Genomic DNA, 17,899 nt, shown 5'->3' with positions numbered 1-17,899 from the left:
GTTCGCTTACAGCTCGCTTGAAAACTGATGTCGGCGTGAACCCAACCCAGTCTGATCCAACTGCTCTCCCCCAGGTCACGGTCCATTCTCCCACATTTGATCGCATGTTCATCCCTAAAGCAAAGCCTGAGTTGAAATGGAAAGGTAGGACAGGGCGCACCAAAAGAACCATAAAGGCTTGTCTTGCATGCGTACAACATTAAAAGCGTATTAAGTCATAAACATGGCAAGTGCGGAGATAAGAGTTGTTTCGCGAGTGGCCCTAGTAGGATCAAGGTTCTGCTGATGCACCAATAAAAAAACAAGATTCATATCAAACTCATCTTTACCTGAGATCAGCTCTTTCGATATGACTACTGTGTTGTTATTGGGGTTTCGTTTTCAAAGGGTTCCTGTGTTAAAGTGGTCTGTTTCTGCTGCAGCATGAGAAGGCTTCTTTAGACATGTTGACCACCTGGTTGAAGCCAACAACCTGGAGCCAGTGATGATTCAGCACGGGCTGACACTGCCCAAGGACCTGGACTTCATCAAGGAACAGATTGCTGGACCACTGAGCAATGGAGCATCCCAGAACAGCCAGGTACCTGTTGCCGTCCATACCACAGATATCAAGGATGCTTTTATTTTGCTGACAGTTGGCGGCCAGTTTAGCTCAGACTGCGAGGAGCTTGTAGTGCACGCTTGGCTGGGTCTGATGTAGGTCTGTGCACATGTCACTTGCATAACAGGAATTTATAAAATTACCTTCCACAAGAACAGTTTTACGATAATCTGTGCGTTTTTCCATCAGCAGCTTTTGGATCTTGGCTGCACTTTCCACCCAATTTAAATGATTGAAAGAAACTGGATTTGCTCCTTTGTCCTCAGTCATCCTCCCATTGGCCGTATGAAGGCCGTGAAAAGAACAAGTCCTTCCTCTATGATATCGTGGCCAACAAGAAAAACGGCATCGACGTGGACAAGTGGGACAAATCTGCAAGGTCTGGATCAAATTAGATTTTTGAGGAAGATTTGCATTTATTTCCATAGCTTTTCCACTCTGTCTTCAGGGACTGCCACCACTTGGGCATCCAGAATATTTTTGACCATCGCAGTTCTTCAAATTTGCCAGGGTGTGTGAGGTGGATGGGGAGAAGTACATCTGCACTAGAGGACAAGGTGCCGTATCAGTCTTCGTAACAATCCATTCTGGCGCAAAGCTTGTTCTGATAGTCTATAATCCATGTTCCAGGAAGTGAACAACCTGCGTGACATGTTCTACATGAGAAAACTGCCTCCACCGAAGAGCCTACCAGCACCCGGTGGCCAACATCATCGAGATCATGTGAGGAGATCCCGTGTCTGCATCCTTTTGCCCCACTGTCTCGTTCTGAAAGTAACACCGTCGGGTGTGATTCTGCAGGATCACGGAGGCCTTTCTGAAAGCAGACGACCACATCAAGATTGAAGGATCGGGGGGGAGAACATTCACTCTGTCCACAGCCATAGATGACATGGAAGCCTACACCAAGCTAACAGGTTGTAAGTGCACCTCTGTGTGCTGAGCGGGTTCATAGTGACTTTGTGTGTAATTTTTAGCCGTTGGAGAAGTAAACAATGAATCTAAGTTACTGCATAGGAGATGGTTTTCTTCCAGTCAGTCGGTCAGGATACACACACGGAAGCATGCGGAGAGATCTCTCTTAAGTGTTCACAGTTCTGATCTTATATAGCCGAAGGCCGCTCTGAGGCGCGGACACAGGAGTCTTCACAGCACGTGTGTGCTGCATGCACAGGACACAGGTCGTCAACACAGTAGGTGCGCGCGCATGCACCGCAGGAGTTTGGTGCCTTTCACAGCATGCGTTCCGGCTGGCGCAAGAAAGGAAGTTGACTGAGAATGCCCCCCCCCCCCCTCAGTCGTTTGACGCTGGTCTCCTTTGAACCTTTGTTTCTTGCAAATGCATGAGGTGGCAAACGGACTTCATCTGCTCTCCTAAATTTCCATTCAACCCTTCCTTTGCACTCAATTTACAGTTCACAATCAAATTCCATTTCACTCTCTACTAATTATTCAGAACATTAGCTTTAAGTAACCCTCTCTAACTTCTCTTAATTTTTACAACTCTGTTTCTGATTATCCTGCAGATCAAATGTTTGAGCAAATACTGAACTCTTCTCCCCGGAACTGGCCGAACCAAGGAAGATTCTTCATGACATCACTTGCCGACGCCTCTACAAGTGTTTGGGCCAAACACAGTCAGAAAAACCCCTTGAAGAGTCAGAGGTGGTCAGAGTAAGAGAGCTGCCTGCACCATTCCACACACACACACCCACACACACACAAAACACACACACATCTGTGCCCACTTATTTGATAGATAAAATAGATTTCTGTAATTTGGGGTAAAAAAAAAAACACAGATGTGATTCTTTTGTGATCCAGTCACATCTAATGTGTGACACCTGTTTCCTCTCTTTTCCCTAAGGAGGAACTTCAAGCTGAGTTGGCTCAAACTGTTCCAGAGATTGGTGCCATGATGTTCATCTGCAACAAGACGACTTGTAGTCAATGTCAGTGCATTTTATTTTTCTGTATTATTTAACCCAGAATATTCACTTATTGCTCCACGGTCCACAAAATTGTTAAATCGATATAAAAATGTCCCTTTCTGTAGCTGATTAATATGGACTACGGCATGAAGGATCAGGACCCCATCGAAAATGTGCATTTCTACTGCAAAGATGACCTGAACCAAGCCTTCAGGATTGACATGGACCAGGTCTGGAATGACGACCTGTCTTGGAAGAAGGGATTCTCCAAGCGAAGGTAACACCATAAGAAGTTGGTTGTATTGCCTCTGCGCATTAAGAATTCCACATCTACAGCAATTCTAATGTCAGTTCAGCTGGAGAGAAGGAAATTCACATTAGGAAAATGTCCCTTGTAATCTGTCCTTAACAGGACGGGGACGTGATCGCACCGGAAGTGACGCCTCCTGAGCACGAATAATCCAGCAGCAAAAAAAGCAAAGACGGGGAGCGTCCCAGCTGCGCTGGAGACACGAGCAACCAAAGTGGGCGAAAAAAGCTGAAATATGACTCCTGAATATTTGTGAGGGTGAGCAGCATTTTGAGGAAATTATATTTTCTACAAGTTTAGTCTCTTGAAAGTTTAGAAACAAAAAACTATATTTGATACCATTTTTACCAAAAGACATCACCTCAGGGTGTAATTAAAGTGATGCCATGAGTGGGCGTTACAGGAGCACAATATCGTCAGGACTTTGTTTTAGTTTGATCATTTTAATCGGATTTTAATTTGGACATCTTGTGTCTGCTCATATTTTAAAGACAAACTGATTTAATTCTGTCAATTTCTCAATATGCTCCTATCATGTATCAGGGCTGGTGTCAAAATCGTGGGCAGTTAAAACTGTCAGTGTGCTTTTTACAGCTATTTTCAGAGCTTCAGTTTTATTAAATATATAAATCAAAACTGCAGTCATTTAAAAGTTTCCCTTCTTTAAAGTTAGCTTAGCCTTTTTTACTATCTGTGGATTTTCCTTTAATCTTACCTTAAAGGTATTTATTTCAGAGTTTTGCATGAGTGCTTATTTTTCTTAAAGTGGGAAACTGGGCAATATTGTTTACCTCGTAGCTCCAGCAGAACATTTTGAAATGTTTCTTAATTTAACAATGCAACCTCAAACTTGCTTTGTGTCCTGGTTGTTTTCTTACCTGATTGTAAAATGTTTGGCTCGAAAGAATGTAAAAAAATAAATAAAGATCTTATATTTGGTATTACTGTTGGGGAAAAAAACAATTAAAAATGCTTATTGCTTTAATTGTGCCTGTAGTTATTGTTCTCAGTATATATGTGTATGTATATATATTGATTTGTTTGTCAGAGCTTTTAAATGATTCCACTCCTTGTAGAAGGCAGCAAAGACTGATTATGGATGGCAAATTTAACTGTTTAAAGCGGTATTTGTAGAACGTAAGGCCTTTTACTCTGTTATTGATGCATTTGTCCAGGTGATTTTTTGTGGTAAGCAGAAATACTGACTATGCCATCAAACCTGAGATGGTTAAGATTTATATACTCTGGGCAAAAAAAAAAAAGAATTCATCAGCTTTATTTTGAACATGTAACAAAGTAAATGAAAAGTTAATCTTACACTATTGCACAGACAGATACAATACAAAGCATGAAATTAAAAAACATTTACATATCTGAAAGAAATGGGAAGAACTAATACTATTTAATCCCACCCTTCATCCATTCATCAGTAATTTCTAGTATTCCTTATCAATATACATCCATATACTAATAACTTGCTGTATATATATATAGTATATATAGACAAACATATCCTTAGTCTAAATTCCTTTATCTAATAAAAAAATCACTTTATACCTCCTTTTATACTAAAACATGGATGGATGGATGGATGAGGATTGATGCAGGATGGATGGATGGATGGCATGGATGGAGGATGGATGGATGTGATGATGATGGAGGATGATGGATAGATAGATAGATAGATAGATAGATAGATAGATAGATAGATGATGGATAGATGATAGATAGATAGATAGATAGATAGAGATAGATCGATCGATCGATCCACAGGAAAGAATCTCGTTCTGTCTTATTGCAACCATTACTTAAAAGGGACGATAGCGCCATCTACTGTATCGGAGTATGTAACGTGGACTCTGTATCCTCTTGCATTAGCTCTTTAAGAATAAAACCTAAGCTCTATTGATAATCCCATATCTTTCAAATATTCTATAAGTGCTCTCTGTACATCTTTTACCCCTCCCCCAGTATTCCATTTTCCTGCCTTAATTATCTTTTTCCCTTAACATGAATGAATAATTTAATCATAATTTAAAAACTACTCCTTAATACAGCAAAGTACTCGTAGATTTGATCTAAACACCTCAAGTCAAGTTGTTCGCTGTGCCGTTATGTATTTTACAATTGTAACGCTAGAGGGCGACATGCGCTAAATCTTTCCCACTGCTGACGCTCTGGGAGAGAAACTTTGATTTGGTCGATTCCAATAATTCATCATTTATTTATTGTAGACATAAGTATATCCAAAGAAACAGCAGGTAGTCTTCTAGATCTGATAAGCACTTGTTATAGGAAACAACCATTTGCTCAATAACAAAGAATCTCAGTTAATCAGTAAGGTGATTAATCCCCTTAATCCACTCATCACAGTTCATAATTCAAACCTATATTAATACTAAGAATATATTCTCTTCCTGCTTGATGCAGCCTAATACTTTTCTGCTAACTAATTCTGATGAGCTGTTGTTGTTCAGCCAGGATGGGTGTCACACAGGATGCCTTCAGAAACACACCTCAATGATGTACCATGGGCACACCACACACACACACAACACACACACACCACACACACACACACACACACCCACACACACACTCACTCACTTCCACATCCTGTTGCAGACAAGGACTATCCACTACATACTGGTGTTGCATGCCGTCAGGACCAAGGCCAACTGCCTGCTAGTATTTTTATAATCTCTATGTTCCCTGACCTGTTGCTCCCCTCCTGGCGCCAGTGGTCTAAGCCCTCCCTCTGTAATGCCTCAACCTTACAAACACATTAAAAACACACATTCTCCCCTACACTCAGCAGCCGGATAATTGAGACCAGCTGTTGCAAGGTGCCTCTTCCCTCAACCCTACACCCCTCACCCTGCTGCTGTTGCTGCTGCTGCACTTGCCTTTCTGGCAGAAACTATTTCCACGACCCTCCTCCTCCTCCTCCTTCCCCAGACTCCTCCGAGCTGTTAGACACACATTTCTATTTTCATTTGTTGTCTTAATTAATTTTCAGTTTCCTGCTTCCCCTTGAGGTCCATTTTGGGGTCTAAAACACACCAGTCATGCTGAAACCAACCTTGTTCTCAACCCTTTCTTCAGTTTCTGAGTTTAAGCTACTGAATCACTCCCACATTGACAACATTAGACTTTTAAAAAGTGCAACTTGGGAAATCCACAGCTATTTAATTAGAAACAGATAAGTAAGCGCCAAACTGCCAGATTCTCTTATGTGACGCTCAAATGTTCAGGGTTTGCAGTGTGGAATGGTTCAAAATGGTTCAAGAGATATAAGTTACACATATGACGTTCATCAATGTAATGATATGCCGATTATTAATGAATTAATCAACATTTTCTTACATAGATGTATTTGTGAGGTGAGACGTGACCAGTGCTGAACGTGAGCCAGCGCTGGCTGGAATTCGTGGAGTTTGGGATTGGAATGGAGGAGGAGGAGGAGGAGCGTTACGAGCGGTATGTCAGATTCTCTTTTCCAGCTGGTCCTGAGGGTCAACTGTGTGTGGATGTGTGCATGTCATGGCCTCTCATTAGGGGGTGAGACACTGCGGCTCCAGACCCCCATGGTAGGACTGCTGGTTGAGTCTGCAGTGATCCTGCCACTTTGATGCCCCTGATCCTCAGCACCTCACCAGGAGGTTAATGAGCCAGTCTCTCTCTCTTCGACTGAGGTGGCGTGTGATTGAGGAGCTCAGGGCGAATCGAGGTATGATTCGAATTTTGTGCAGTTTTAGGTGAAAAAAATAATTCTTCCTTATGAGTGAGTGGGTGTATGAATTATTTTCTTTATTTTTTGGGGTGTAGAAGGGTTAGCTTGAGTTGTGTGCGAGTGTTCTTGAGTAAGTGAGCGCGTGGGTGCCACGCTTGGTCGGCGTCATGCCGGTGGTGGCTACCGCACCCGCGGAGTTTGAGAAGCTGACTCGCCGACACGCGTTGAAGGTTTTGCCGGTAGCCGGTGTGTCGGTTGAGGTGAGCTATGCTGTGGGTGAGGTGGTGGGTTTCGAGAGCGTGCAGTCGGCCTCCAAAATGAACAGCGCGGTGGTCATTTTCTTAGACGACGTGTCCAAGGTGGAGCGGTTGGTGGAGAGCGGCGTCGTCCTCAGGGACGCCTAACCCCCGTTTGTCTGCTGGTGAATCCGGCCACGAAAATCACAGTGTCTAACGCACCACCGTTTATTAAAAACGATGACCTGTGTAAAACTTTGTCCAGGTACGGACAGATAGTCTCGCAGGTTAGAATGGTGCTGCTGGGATGCAAGTCCCCGAAGTTAAAGCACGTAGTGTGTCATCGGAGGCAGCTTTATATGGTCCTTAAAGACTCCGATGGTCACTTAAACCTAAGAGTCTGAGCTGACTCTCCCAAGAGGAAAAACTAATCTGTTACCCTGTGGGGAAGATCAAAAAGTTTTTACCTGACACTAAGGGTCAGAGGGCAGTCAGAACCGAAAGTTTCTTCCCCGATTTGAATGGTTTTATAAGATTGGTAAATCATTTCAAAAAGGAAAATGTCTTTTCAGAGCAGGAGGTCTACAGACTCAAAAAGCTGGTCACCAAGGCCAAGGCTGCTCTGATTGAAGACGTGGCTAGTGTTTCTTTTTAATGGTGATGTCCATTTTATCCCCTGTTTTTTTTTGTTCTCTCACTTTGTGGTTCATCATGAACATCAAGATTGGGACTCTTAATATCAACGGAGCTCGCTCTGATACCAAGCGACCTTCCCTGTTTCAGCTGTGCCGGCTGACAAACCTGGAGGTTCTACTAATTCAAGAGACTCACAGCAACGGAAACATTGAGGGGGACTGGAGGAGGGAGTGGTCAGGCCAGGTCTTCCACAGCCACAAACTGTCCAACATTGCTGGGGTGGGAATCCTGTTCTCCCTACACTTTAAGCCTCAGTCTGTGGAGCTGCACCACAGTATGGATCGACACGTCTTAATGGAAAAGGCTGTTTATGAAAAAGCTAAACTGGTCTCGGCTGAGAGCAAGGCTCTGACTGGACTGATGGTGAGGGGACTGAACAGGCAGAGGCTGGAGAGCCGGTCCCGATCACCCTGGAGGGCCAAACTAGCCCTGGGGGAAGAGGTTCAGCCTGAATGGAGGAGCTTCTACCTCCCTCTCTCCAAGAAGGCGGCTGACCTCCAGTGGAGAAACGTTTATGGGATTTTAGCTGACCTTGTTTTTTCAGACCAACTGGTATAATTTGCTTTCCATCTATTCATTATCTATTGTCAGTTTTCAAGCTGCTTTGTCCTATGATTTCCTGTTAATGTAGAACAAAATGGCAGAATAAAGATGTGATTAAAAATTAAAATCTCTCTCTCTCTGAGCGTGGTGAGTGTGTCGGCTGCGGGAGGAGTGAGTGATTGATCGAAGCGTTTTTTCCCAAACATTTTCTAAATCCTAAACTTTATTGTCACGCTGGGTGGTGTTTGATCATATTGGGGAGCACTTTTCTGTAATTTTGATCGTTGTTCACTGTTTTTTTGGAATTGTTTGGCGGCCACGGTCGCCATGCCCGTCATGGTGGTGTCGCAGGGAGTCTCCGGGTTGGAGAAACTCACCCGCAGACACGCCGTCAAACTCTCCACCGGCCAGTGTGTCCGTGGAGGAGTGCGGTCTGGCTGTGGGGGAGATTGTGGGTCACGGAAGAGTGAAGTCTGCTTCCAGGATGAACAGCAAGGTGGTGGTGTTTGTGGACACAACAAACACAGAGTCAGGGACACACACAGGGCACAATGGCAGACACAACCGTGGAGGTGAAGGAGCCAGCAGGGCTGCAGGGGGACCACGTGGACCTCAGGAGTGAGCTTCTCACCAGAGAGCTCATGGAGCAGACAGCCACAAGAGTGGCAGAGACCGTCCTGGACATGGAGGATGTTGTAGTGGAGGAGAACAGCCTCAATGTCTCAATCAAAAGAAAGAACACAGATACAAAGGTAAAAAATGATAAAGTAAAGAAACTGTCCCCAGTGGAACAAATGTCTCCTGCCTTCGAACCGGCGGTGGACACACGCAGCCTGCAGGACACACAGGACATGGTAAGGTCACAACACACACCTCCCACCACGATGCACACAGGATATACAAAACTCACCTCACACACATCTCACAGTACATCCACAGCATCCCAGTGGACACACAAAGTACAAAAAGCTCCTTGTTGGACATACGGGAGAGGGACAGTTCACGGGACATGCAGGGTTTTTCTGTTGATAACGATGACATACAGGTGGAGATGCATAGTGGATACTGTCACGAATACTTGGCTCAAGGTAGCCATGACAACAAATGGGGAGACCAACGATGAGGATTTTCAACCCAACATAACATTTATTAAAGAACCCAGTGGAATATAAACAGAAAAGTCCAAATAGTCACAAAGAGGGAAACTCCAAACTCCTGCAGCCGTGACAAGCTCCGGGCTCATCTGACGAACTCCACTGCAGCACACCAGATAGGACGAGAGGGGGCCTCCTCGACGCTCTCCAGACAGGTTTTATACCTGGACCCGTTAGGCAGCCAATCCCAGCAGATGGGCCACAGGTGAGCAGGTGAACATGCTGGGTCGACTGGAAACGCTTGGCACTCCCCTGCAGGTCAGCCAGGGAATTAATAATAATAATAATATAATAATCGATTTTATTTCAAAGCGCCTTTCAAGACACCCAAGGACACTTTACAGTACAACTATGCAACACTATTTACAATTTAAAATCATAGGTCAGCTTCACAGTTAAGAGTTCAATAACAGTTGTAATAGCACCAGTTACAACAAAAAGAAAATAGTAGGTGAAACATGCATAAATACATAAAATCAACAAAGCAACATATAATCATAAACCTAAACAAAGAAAACAATTAAGGGTGGTGCAGTGAGTAAGCCAGACGAAAAAGGTGTGTTTTGAGGTTTGATTTAAATACGGGGAGAGAGTCGATATTTCGAATGTCTGGTGGTAAGGAGTTCCAAAGGTGAGGAGCAGAGCGACTGAAAGCTCTGGCCCCCATGGTCCTGAGGTAGACAGGGGGCACAGTGAGGTTGAGGGAGGAGGAGGATCTGAGGGGGCGTGTTGGAATGGCAATGTGGAGGAGGTCAGACAGGTAAGGAGGGGCAAGTTTATGGATGGCTCTGAAGGTGAGTAGAAGGATTTTGTACTGGATCCGGAAAGTGATGGGAAGCCAGTGGAGTTGTTGTAGGATGGGGGAGATGTGGTGGGAAGATGGGGTTTTGGTGATGATGCGGGCAGCTGAATTATGGACCAGTTGTAGCTTGTGGAGAGATTTTTGAGGGAGACCGAAGAGGAGGGAGTTGCAGTAATCTAAACGTGAGGTGACAAGACTATGGACGAGGATGGAGGTGGTGCTGGGGGAGAGGGAGGGACGAAGTCGATTTATTTGTCGGAGGTGGAAATAGGCGGCCCGAGTAGTATGGCTGATGTGGGATTTAAATGAGAGAGTGCTGTCAAGGATGACGCCCAAACTCTTAACTTGAGGGGAGGGGGAGACCAAGGAGGTGTCAATGGGAATGGAGAAACTGGGAACTTTAGAGAGGGATGATTTCGTCCCTACGAGGAGCACTTCAGTTTTATCACTGTTTAATTTAAGGAAGTTGGACAAAACCAGGCTTTGATTTCAGCTAAGCAGGTGGGGAGGGAGGAGGGTGGAAGTGAGGAGTTAGGTGAGCTTGAGAGGTACAGTTGAGTGTCGTCTGCATAACAGTGATATTGGATGTTGAATTTGCGGAAGATGGCACCAAGGGGAAGAAGATAGATGATGAATAGCAAGGGTCCCAGGACTGAGCCCTGTGGCATGCCTGAAGTGACTGGGGAGAGGTCGGACTTGAATGATTTGAGCTGGATGAACTGTGTGCGGTCTGAAAGGTACGAATGGAACCAGTGAAGGGGGGTCTTGGCAAGACCGATGGAGGAGAGTCTACGGAGTAGAATGGGGTGGGAGATGGTGTCGAATGCTGCAGTAAGGTCAAGGAGGATAAGGATGGAAAGTGAACCAGAGTCAGCTGCAGTGAGAAGGTCGTTGGTTATTTTTATGAGAGCAGTTTCAGTGCTGTGGCGGGGGCGGAAACCAGATTGGAACGGGTCATAAAGGGAGTTATGTACTAGGTGGGTGTGTAGTTGAGAGGCGACTACTTTTTCGAGGATTTTGGAAATGAAAGGTAGATTGGAAATGGGACGGAGATTGTTGTAATTATTGGGTCTGAGCCTGGTTTTTCAGGATTGGGGTGATGGCTGCCGTTTTGAGGGATGAGGGAACAGTTCCAGTCGAAAGTGACGATTTAATGATGGCAGAAATGAGGGGGAGCACAGCAGGGAGGCAAGATTTGACCAGATTGGTGGGTAGGGGATCCAGTTGACATGTTGAGGGTTTGGATTTCCGGATAAGAGCATCGATGTCAAGATTTTGAGGGAGAAGAAAATTGGAGAATTGATGACGGTGAGGCAGATTAGTTGGTGGGCTGGGAGGAGGTCCGGGTTGGAGAGCGGAAAGTGTGCCTGTGTCTAGGTGATGGTGAATGTTTCGAATTTTTTCCTTGAAGAACTGCATTAGGGAGTTACATGTGTCAGTTGAATACAGGTGTGAAGGTAGGGAGTCAAGTGGCTGGATAGTTTTGTTGAGAAGTGTGAAAAGAGATCTGGTGTTTCCTTTGTTGGAGGAGATCTGGGCAGAGTAGTATTTTGTCTTGGCTTGGTGAATTGCGTCTTTGTATTGGTGGATGTGGGCAATGTACATTTCCTTGTGGATCAGGAGTCCAGTTTTCTTATAAAGCCTTTCCAGTTGACGGCCTTTGGTTTTCATGGAGCGGAGATGCAAGGTAAACCAGGGGGCAGTTGTGGAGAACGAAACAGAGCGTGTTTTGGCTGGGGGAGGGAGTTGGGATGTTCTTTAAACTAGTATTGTAGTGGGATGTGATTTCGTCGGTGGTAGTGAAACAGCCTGGGATGGTAATATCATTAATGTGGGAACTAAGGGTGTCAATGTTGATGTTTTTCAGATTGCGGAATGAGATAAAGCGTGGTGACTTAACTCTGAAGTGGCGGAGTGCAGTACTGAAAGAGATGAGGAAATGGTCACTGACATGGAGATCATCAGCAGTGCAGTAGAGGGGGATGAGACCAGACCAGAGCAGCAGAGAAGGTCCAGAGTGTGTCCTTTAGTGTGCGTTGGGAAGTTGATGAAATTATGCAGTCCAAAGCTCTCGAGGCATGATAAGAAGTCTCTGGTGAGAGGCAGATTGGTGTTGTCCATGTGGATATTGAAGTCCCCTAGTATTATTATGTTTGGAGATAGTGTACACAGATGGGTGAGCAAGACGGCAAAGTCATTTAGGAAGTCGCTGTGGGGCTTGGGGGGGCGGGGGGTAAATAGTGGCAATGACGGTGGGAGTGGGTCCAGAGAGTGTAAGTGCCAAATGTTCAAATGAGGATGATGGAAGCAAAGACAGCGGAAGGATCTTCCACTTCTGGTGGTGAATCACTGCGATACCACCACCAGGGCCGTGGGAGCGGGGGTGGGACAATATGTATAGTCCGGTGGGGTGGAGTCGTTGAGTGAGGAGAAGTCATTTGGTTGTTGCCAGGTTTCCGTAATACAAAGAAAGTCGAAGTTGCGGTCAGTTAGGAGATCATGGATGAGGTGTTCCTTGTTCGTGAGTGAGCGGATGTTAAGAAGTCCGAAGCTGACAGAAGTGTCTTCAAGTTTGGTGTGAGTCAGAGCCTGGACAGATGGGCTGGCTAAAACAGAGTGATTGATAGCCCGGGAGGTGTTTCTGCCAGAGCCGTGTCTGTTGGTTATGAGGACGGGAATCGGGAACAGTTGGTTGCTCCTGTGGTTTATTATGGGAGGAGAGCTAATCTTGGAGAGACCAGTGGCTGAGGGAGACAGTTGGATAATCTGCCAGCGGGGGGAGCTCTGGGGAGGGGTCATTGACAGTGGGTGGATCATGGAGGGAGAGGGGTTTGAGTGAGATGGGGAGGCAAGTAGTCAGGCATAAGGGGAGGAATGGACGGTGTCTTGCAGATTAGCCGCTAGCATGCGGCTACCAGTGTGGTTTGGATGAATTCCGTCCGATTTAAAAAAGCATTACTCTTCCAGCCAGCCCCGACAACAGTGAGGCACGACAGAGCCGTCACACTCCCCCCCAAAAGACAGAGGCCCACATCCATGGGACTCTGGAAAACAGGAAAACTCAAAACAGTAGACTGCACAGGACCAAAAATCCATAATAGAGAGATGAAGGCCGCACAGCCATAACACACGCACTACCAGACAGCACACCCGCACACATCAAAACATTCATACGTTCAAACGTAGCACGCACGCGTCAAACAGTACCGTGACCCTGGAGATGTTGTACCCCAGAACAGACCAGACCCAACCCAAGTCACCACAGACTGCCATCCAGCAATTCCGGCGCCTGGAAAGCAATTTAAGGAGAGACAGACTGACAGACAGGGAGGGGAGAGATCACATTAAGGGTCACACGGAGCCCGGGACAAGGCATCCGCCATAACATTATCTACACCCCGTATGTGCTTAATTTCAATATTATACGGCTGCAAAAACAGAGCCCAACGCATCAGGCGTTGGTTGGCATTCTGAAGTGAGCTCAAAAAAGTAAGGGGGTTGTGGTCGGAATAAACAACTACCGGAGCACCCCCACCCACATAAACATCGAAATGCTTTAAAGCCCAAATGAGCGCAATAGCCTCTTTTTCGATAACCGAATAATTGATCTGGTGCTTGTTGAATTTGCGCGAAAAGAAACAAACCGGACGTTCAACCCTTTGCATGAGCACTGCACCCGCCCCCACCTGGCTCGCGTCTACCTGCAGTTGGAAAGGCTCACCAAGTCTAGGCGCAGCCAGAACAGGTGAAGAGCTCAATAGCAGTTTCGCGTTGTCGAACGCACGCTGGCAACCCTCAGACCAGTGAAATTTACTATTGCCTTTAAGCAAATCCGTAAGAGGAGAGACGACAGTGGAAAAATTTACGCAAAAATTCCTGTAGTACCCCACCATACCCAAAAAACGCATCAACTCTTTTTTGGTGGTTGGAGAGGGGAAAGCGTCGATGGCTTGGACTTTGGCACTAACAGGACGCACCTTTCCCCGCCCCACCACTTTACCAAGATATGTCACCGTAGCTCGGGCGAATTCGCACTTGGCTAAATTAATCGTGAGCTTCGCCATTACCAGCTTCTGAAAGAGCGCACGTAAGCGCACCAGATGGTCAGCCCACGTATCGCTGAAGACTACTATGTCGTCGAGATACACCGCACATCCACTTAACCCCGCCACCACACGATTCATTAGCCTCTGGAATGTCGCAGGCCCATTACGGAGTCCGAAGGCCATAACCTTATACGAGAATAATCCCGATGGCGTTATGAATGCGGAAATTTCTGGTGCGCGTGGTGTTAACCCTATCTGGTAATAGCCCTTGATCAAATCGAATTTGCTCACGTACCTGGCCGCCCCCACCTGGTCTACACAGTCATCTATTCTCGGGAGGGGAAACGAGTCAGGTTTAGTGACCGCATTTACCTTTCTGTAGTCCGTACAGAAGCGATAAGAAAGATCGGGCTTTCGAACAAGTAGACATGGTGATGCCCAACTGGAAAATGAAGGCTCGGCTAAGCCATTGGAGAGCAAATACTGTACACTTTCTTCTAATATTTTATTTTTCTCCGGTGAAACTCTATAGAAACGATATCGGATTGGGCGTGAGTCTCCAACGTCAATGTCGTGTTCCAACAAATCAGTACAGGATAATTTGTCAGTGAATAAAGAAGAAAATTCAGAAATTAGGGATTTTATTTCCTCGCTATGCTCACTGCTCAAATGACTCAAAGATTTGTCTAATTCAGCGAGTTGCCTTGAATTATCTAACCTTCCCAATAACACAGCCTCATCTGGGGCAACCACGTCATCTTCATCTGCCACCTGAAGAGACGGGACCCCTTCAGCTGCTAATGCCACTGCCTTCTCACAACCTCTGTCATAGTAGGGCTTGAGAAGGTTCACGTGACACAGTTGCGTGGAACGCCTGCGGTCCGGAGTAGCCAAAAGGTAATCTGTGTCAGACGTTTTGCGCTTAATAGTGTACGGACCTGAAAACCGCGCCTCAAACGGCGAGCCAGGAATAGGCAGCAAAGCAAGCACTCGATCCCCAGGACTGAACATACGCATCTCAGCTTTGCTGTCAAACCTGTGTTTCATTTTCTTTTGCGCCGCAGTGAGATTACCACTAGCCATCTTCCATGCTAGGAACAATTTCCTCCGAAACCCAGAGACATAATCCGCCACATCGCCTGGTTGTTCCGATGGATCCAAATCACCCATCAAAACTGACATTTGGTCACGCACTTTATGTCCAAATACAAGTTCGTTAGGACTAAACCCTGTGCTTTCCTTGACCACTCCCCTTGCCGCCAGCATTAACCAAGGGAGTCCCTCTTCCCAACCTCTCTTTAACTCAAGGCTATAGGCTTTTAATAGTGATTTGAGAGACGCATGATAGCGCTCCAATACGCCTTGGCTTTGGGGGTGATAAGCACTGCTTATATTATGCTTAACCCGTAACTTTTTCAATGCCTCAGAAAAGGCCTTCAACATAAAATTGGAACCTCTGTCACTCTGGACTATTTTGGGTATACCAAAATATGAAATAAAATGAGACAAAGCTTTAAAAATGGATTTTGTAGTGATAGACCTCATTGGATACGCTGCAGGATAGCGTGTCGTTTGGCACATTACAGTGAACAGATAGGCATTGCCTGATTTGGACGGAGGCAAAGGCCCAACACAGTCGATAACTAAATAATGAAATGGTGCCTCAACCGGTTGAATAGGCTGAAGGGGCGCAGGTTTAATTTTCTCATTTGGTTTGCCTGCAATCTGACAAATATGACAGGACTTAATAAATGCAGACACATCGCGCTTAATTTTTGGCCAGTAAAAATGCTCCAGAATACGCAAATATGTTTTATTTACGCCAAAGTGACCTACCACATCACCATGTGCTGTTTTCAAGACCAAATCACGTAGCTTTCTTGGAACAACCACCTGCATTACCGGATCTGCCACATCACGGTGTGCAGGTGGCGACCACTCACGCAGCAATAGGCCATTCTGGACTCTGTAAGCACTCTCACTGCTCCCTTCACCTGTAACACTCGCCCACAATTCGGAGAGGCTAGCGTCCTCTTTTTGCGCGGCAACTACGTCATCACGTGTAGAGATGGCGGAAGGACTGGCACAAAAGCGGTGGGCTCCTTTCGAGGAGGTTTGCGCTCTGCTTCTATCTTAGCCTTTGCGCGCGTCAGCGCACAGCTCGTAAAAACTGAAGGAAATTCTTGCGCGCACTCATCAAATTCGAGGGAAGAACTCGGAGTCACAAACAACGGGAGGTGGTGGAGACTCAGGCCAAACTCTTCGCCTGCCAAATTATTCCCCAACAATATATCCACCCCCTCCACCGGCAGATCTTTATGCACCGCCATCACCACCGTTCCATTGACCAAGCCCGACGTTAATTCTATTTTGTGCAATGGAGCAGAAAATGGTTGCAAGTCAATGCCACGAATTAAGACTCTTGCAGCAGTATCAGACACATCAGAAAAATTTAACACATCCTCCCGAATGAGGGTTGTTCCAGAGCCTGTGTCCCTCAAAATGTTCACCCTAACTTTATTGGTATCGCCAACTAAAGACACGGTGCCTTGCGTGATGAATGGAGAATAATCATTTTTATCCAAAGCCTCCCGGTCGTCGGAGGGCAACGCTGCCTTGGCAGCGCGCTTGCTTTGGAGAGAAACAGTGCACCCCACAGGCTTAGGAAAACGAGGCCTATTGGAATTCCGAATGCGAGAGTTAAGGACAGGACAATCCCTTTTCCAATGTCCGACTTCATAGCAATAACGACACTTATTGTCTGTTTCAGCCGCTTGCCGTGATGTATTTTTAAAGTCTGATTTTACCGGAGACGCTCCATCAAGCCTTCTACCAAACTCATTCTCAGTGCGCTCCCGACGCACATAATCGCGCTGTGACGTGTCTCGAAAAGATTTGTGAGTCAAAACAAACTCATCAGCTAATACAGCCGCTTGCGCTGCAGTTTTAATTTGATGTTCATTTATGTATGTTGCGATTCGCTCAGGCACAATGTTTTTAAACTGTTCCAGAACGACCAGATCAAAAAGCTCCTGGAATGTTTTTACGCCCACAGCTGTACACCATCGATTACATAAACTGATAAGTTCTCTTGCCACATCAACATGAGTTTGTTTCTCCGTTTTTTTCCATGTTCGAAATCTCTGACGGTAATGCTCTGGTATCAGCTCATACGCTTTTAGTACCGCTGCTTTTACGCACTGGTAGGACAGCTTCTCAGATGGAGACAACGCCACGAATGCCTCCTACCCTTTACCTACCAGGACCTTTTGGGAGCAGCAGCACTTGATCAGCATCAGTCCAGCCTCGATCAGCGAGAACATGTTCGAAAAGAGAAAAAAAACACATCAGGGTCACGCTCGTTGAAATTAGGAAGGAACTTGACCATCTGAAACAGGCTATGCTGCTCTCTGCTTCTTTCCTGACATTTTAAACGTTCGTACTCTAGTAATCTTTCGCTTTCTCTTGCTTGTAACTCCAATTTCTGTTTTCGCATTTGTTGTTCGTGTTCCAAAATCATCTGCTCTCTGTGCAGTAACAACAGCTCTTTGCGTTGCTCAAATGTTAAATCGGAGCCATCCCACAGAGTCATCTTAGGAGCTACAGCCTCCTGTTGGGTTGTCTCCTGCAAAATTTGTCTCTCCATTAAAGCTTGTAAAATAAATTCACACAGCTCCTCCTTCTTAGAACTTTTGGGAATAGACAAATCAATACCATAATGGTTTACTACGTCAAACAGTTGGTTTCTCGTAAGCGCTCTCAATAACCTTTCTGATGGAGCAGAAATAAAAGTATCATAGTCATTCATTGTTTAGCCTATGTATACGTTCACAAAACTACTGAAACA

The 17,899-nt window shown here is 45.7% G+C and overlaps 1 pseudogene; it reads left to right on the top strand.

Annotated features, from left to right (window-relative positions):
• The first annotated feature begins 223 nt into the window (after positions 1-223).
• LOC101069345 (deoxynucleoside triphosphate triphosphohydrolase SAMHD1-like) lies at positions 224-3,156 on the top strand (annotated as a pseudogene).
• The last annotated feature ends 14,743 nt before the right edge of the window (positions 3,157-17,899 follow it).

Source organism: Takifugu rubripes, unplaced genomic scaffold, assembly GCF_901000725.2.
Source record: "Takifugu rubripes unplaced genomic scaffold, fTakRub1.2, whole genome shotgun sequence".
NCBI lineage: Eukaryota > Metazoa > Chordata > Actinopteri > Tetraodontiformes > Tetraodontidae > Takifugu > Takifugu rubripes.
The sequence above is the reverse complement of the archived record's forward strand: the minus strand, read 5'-3'. Positions and strand labels throughout refer to the sequence as shown.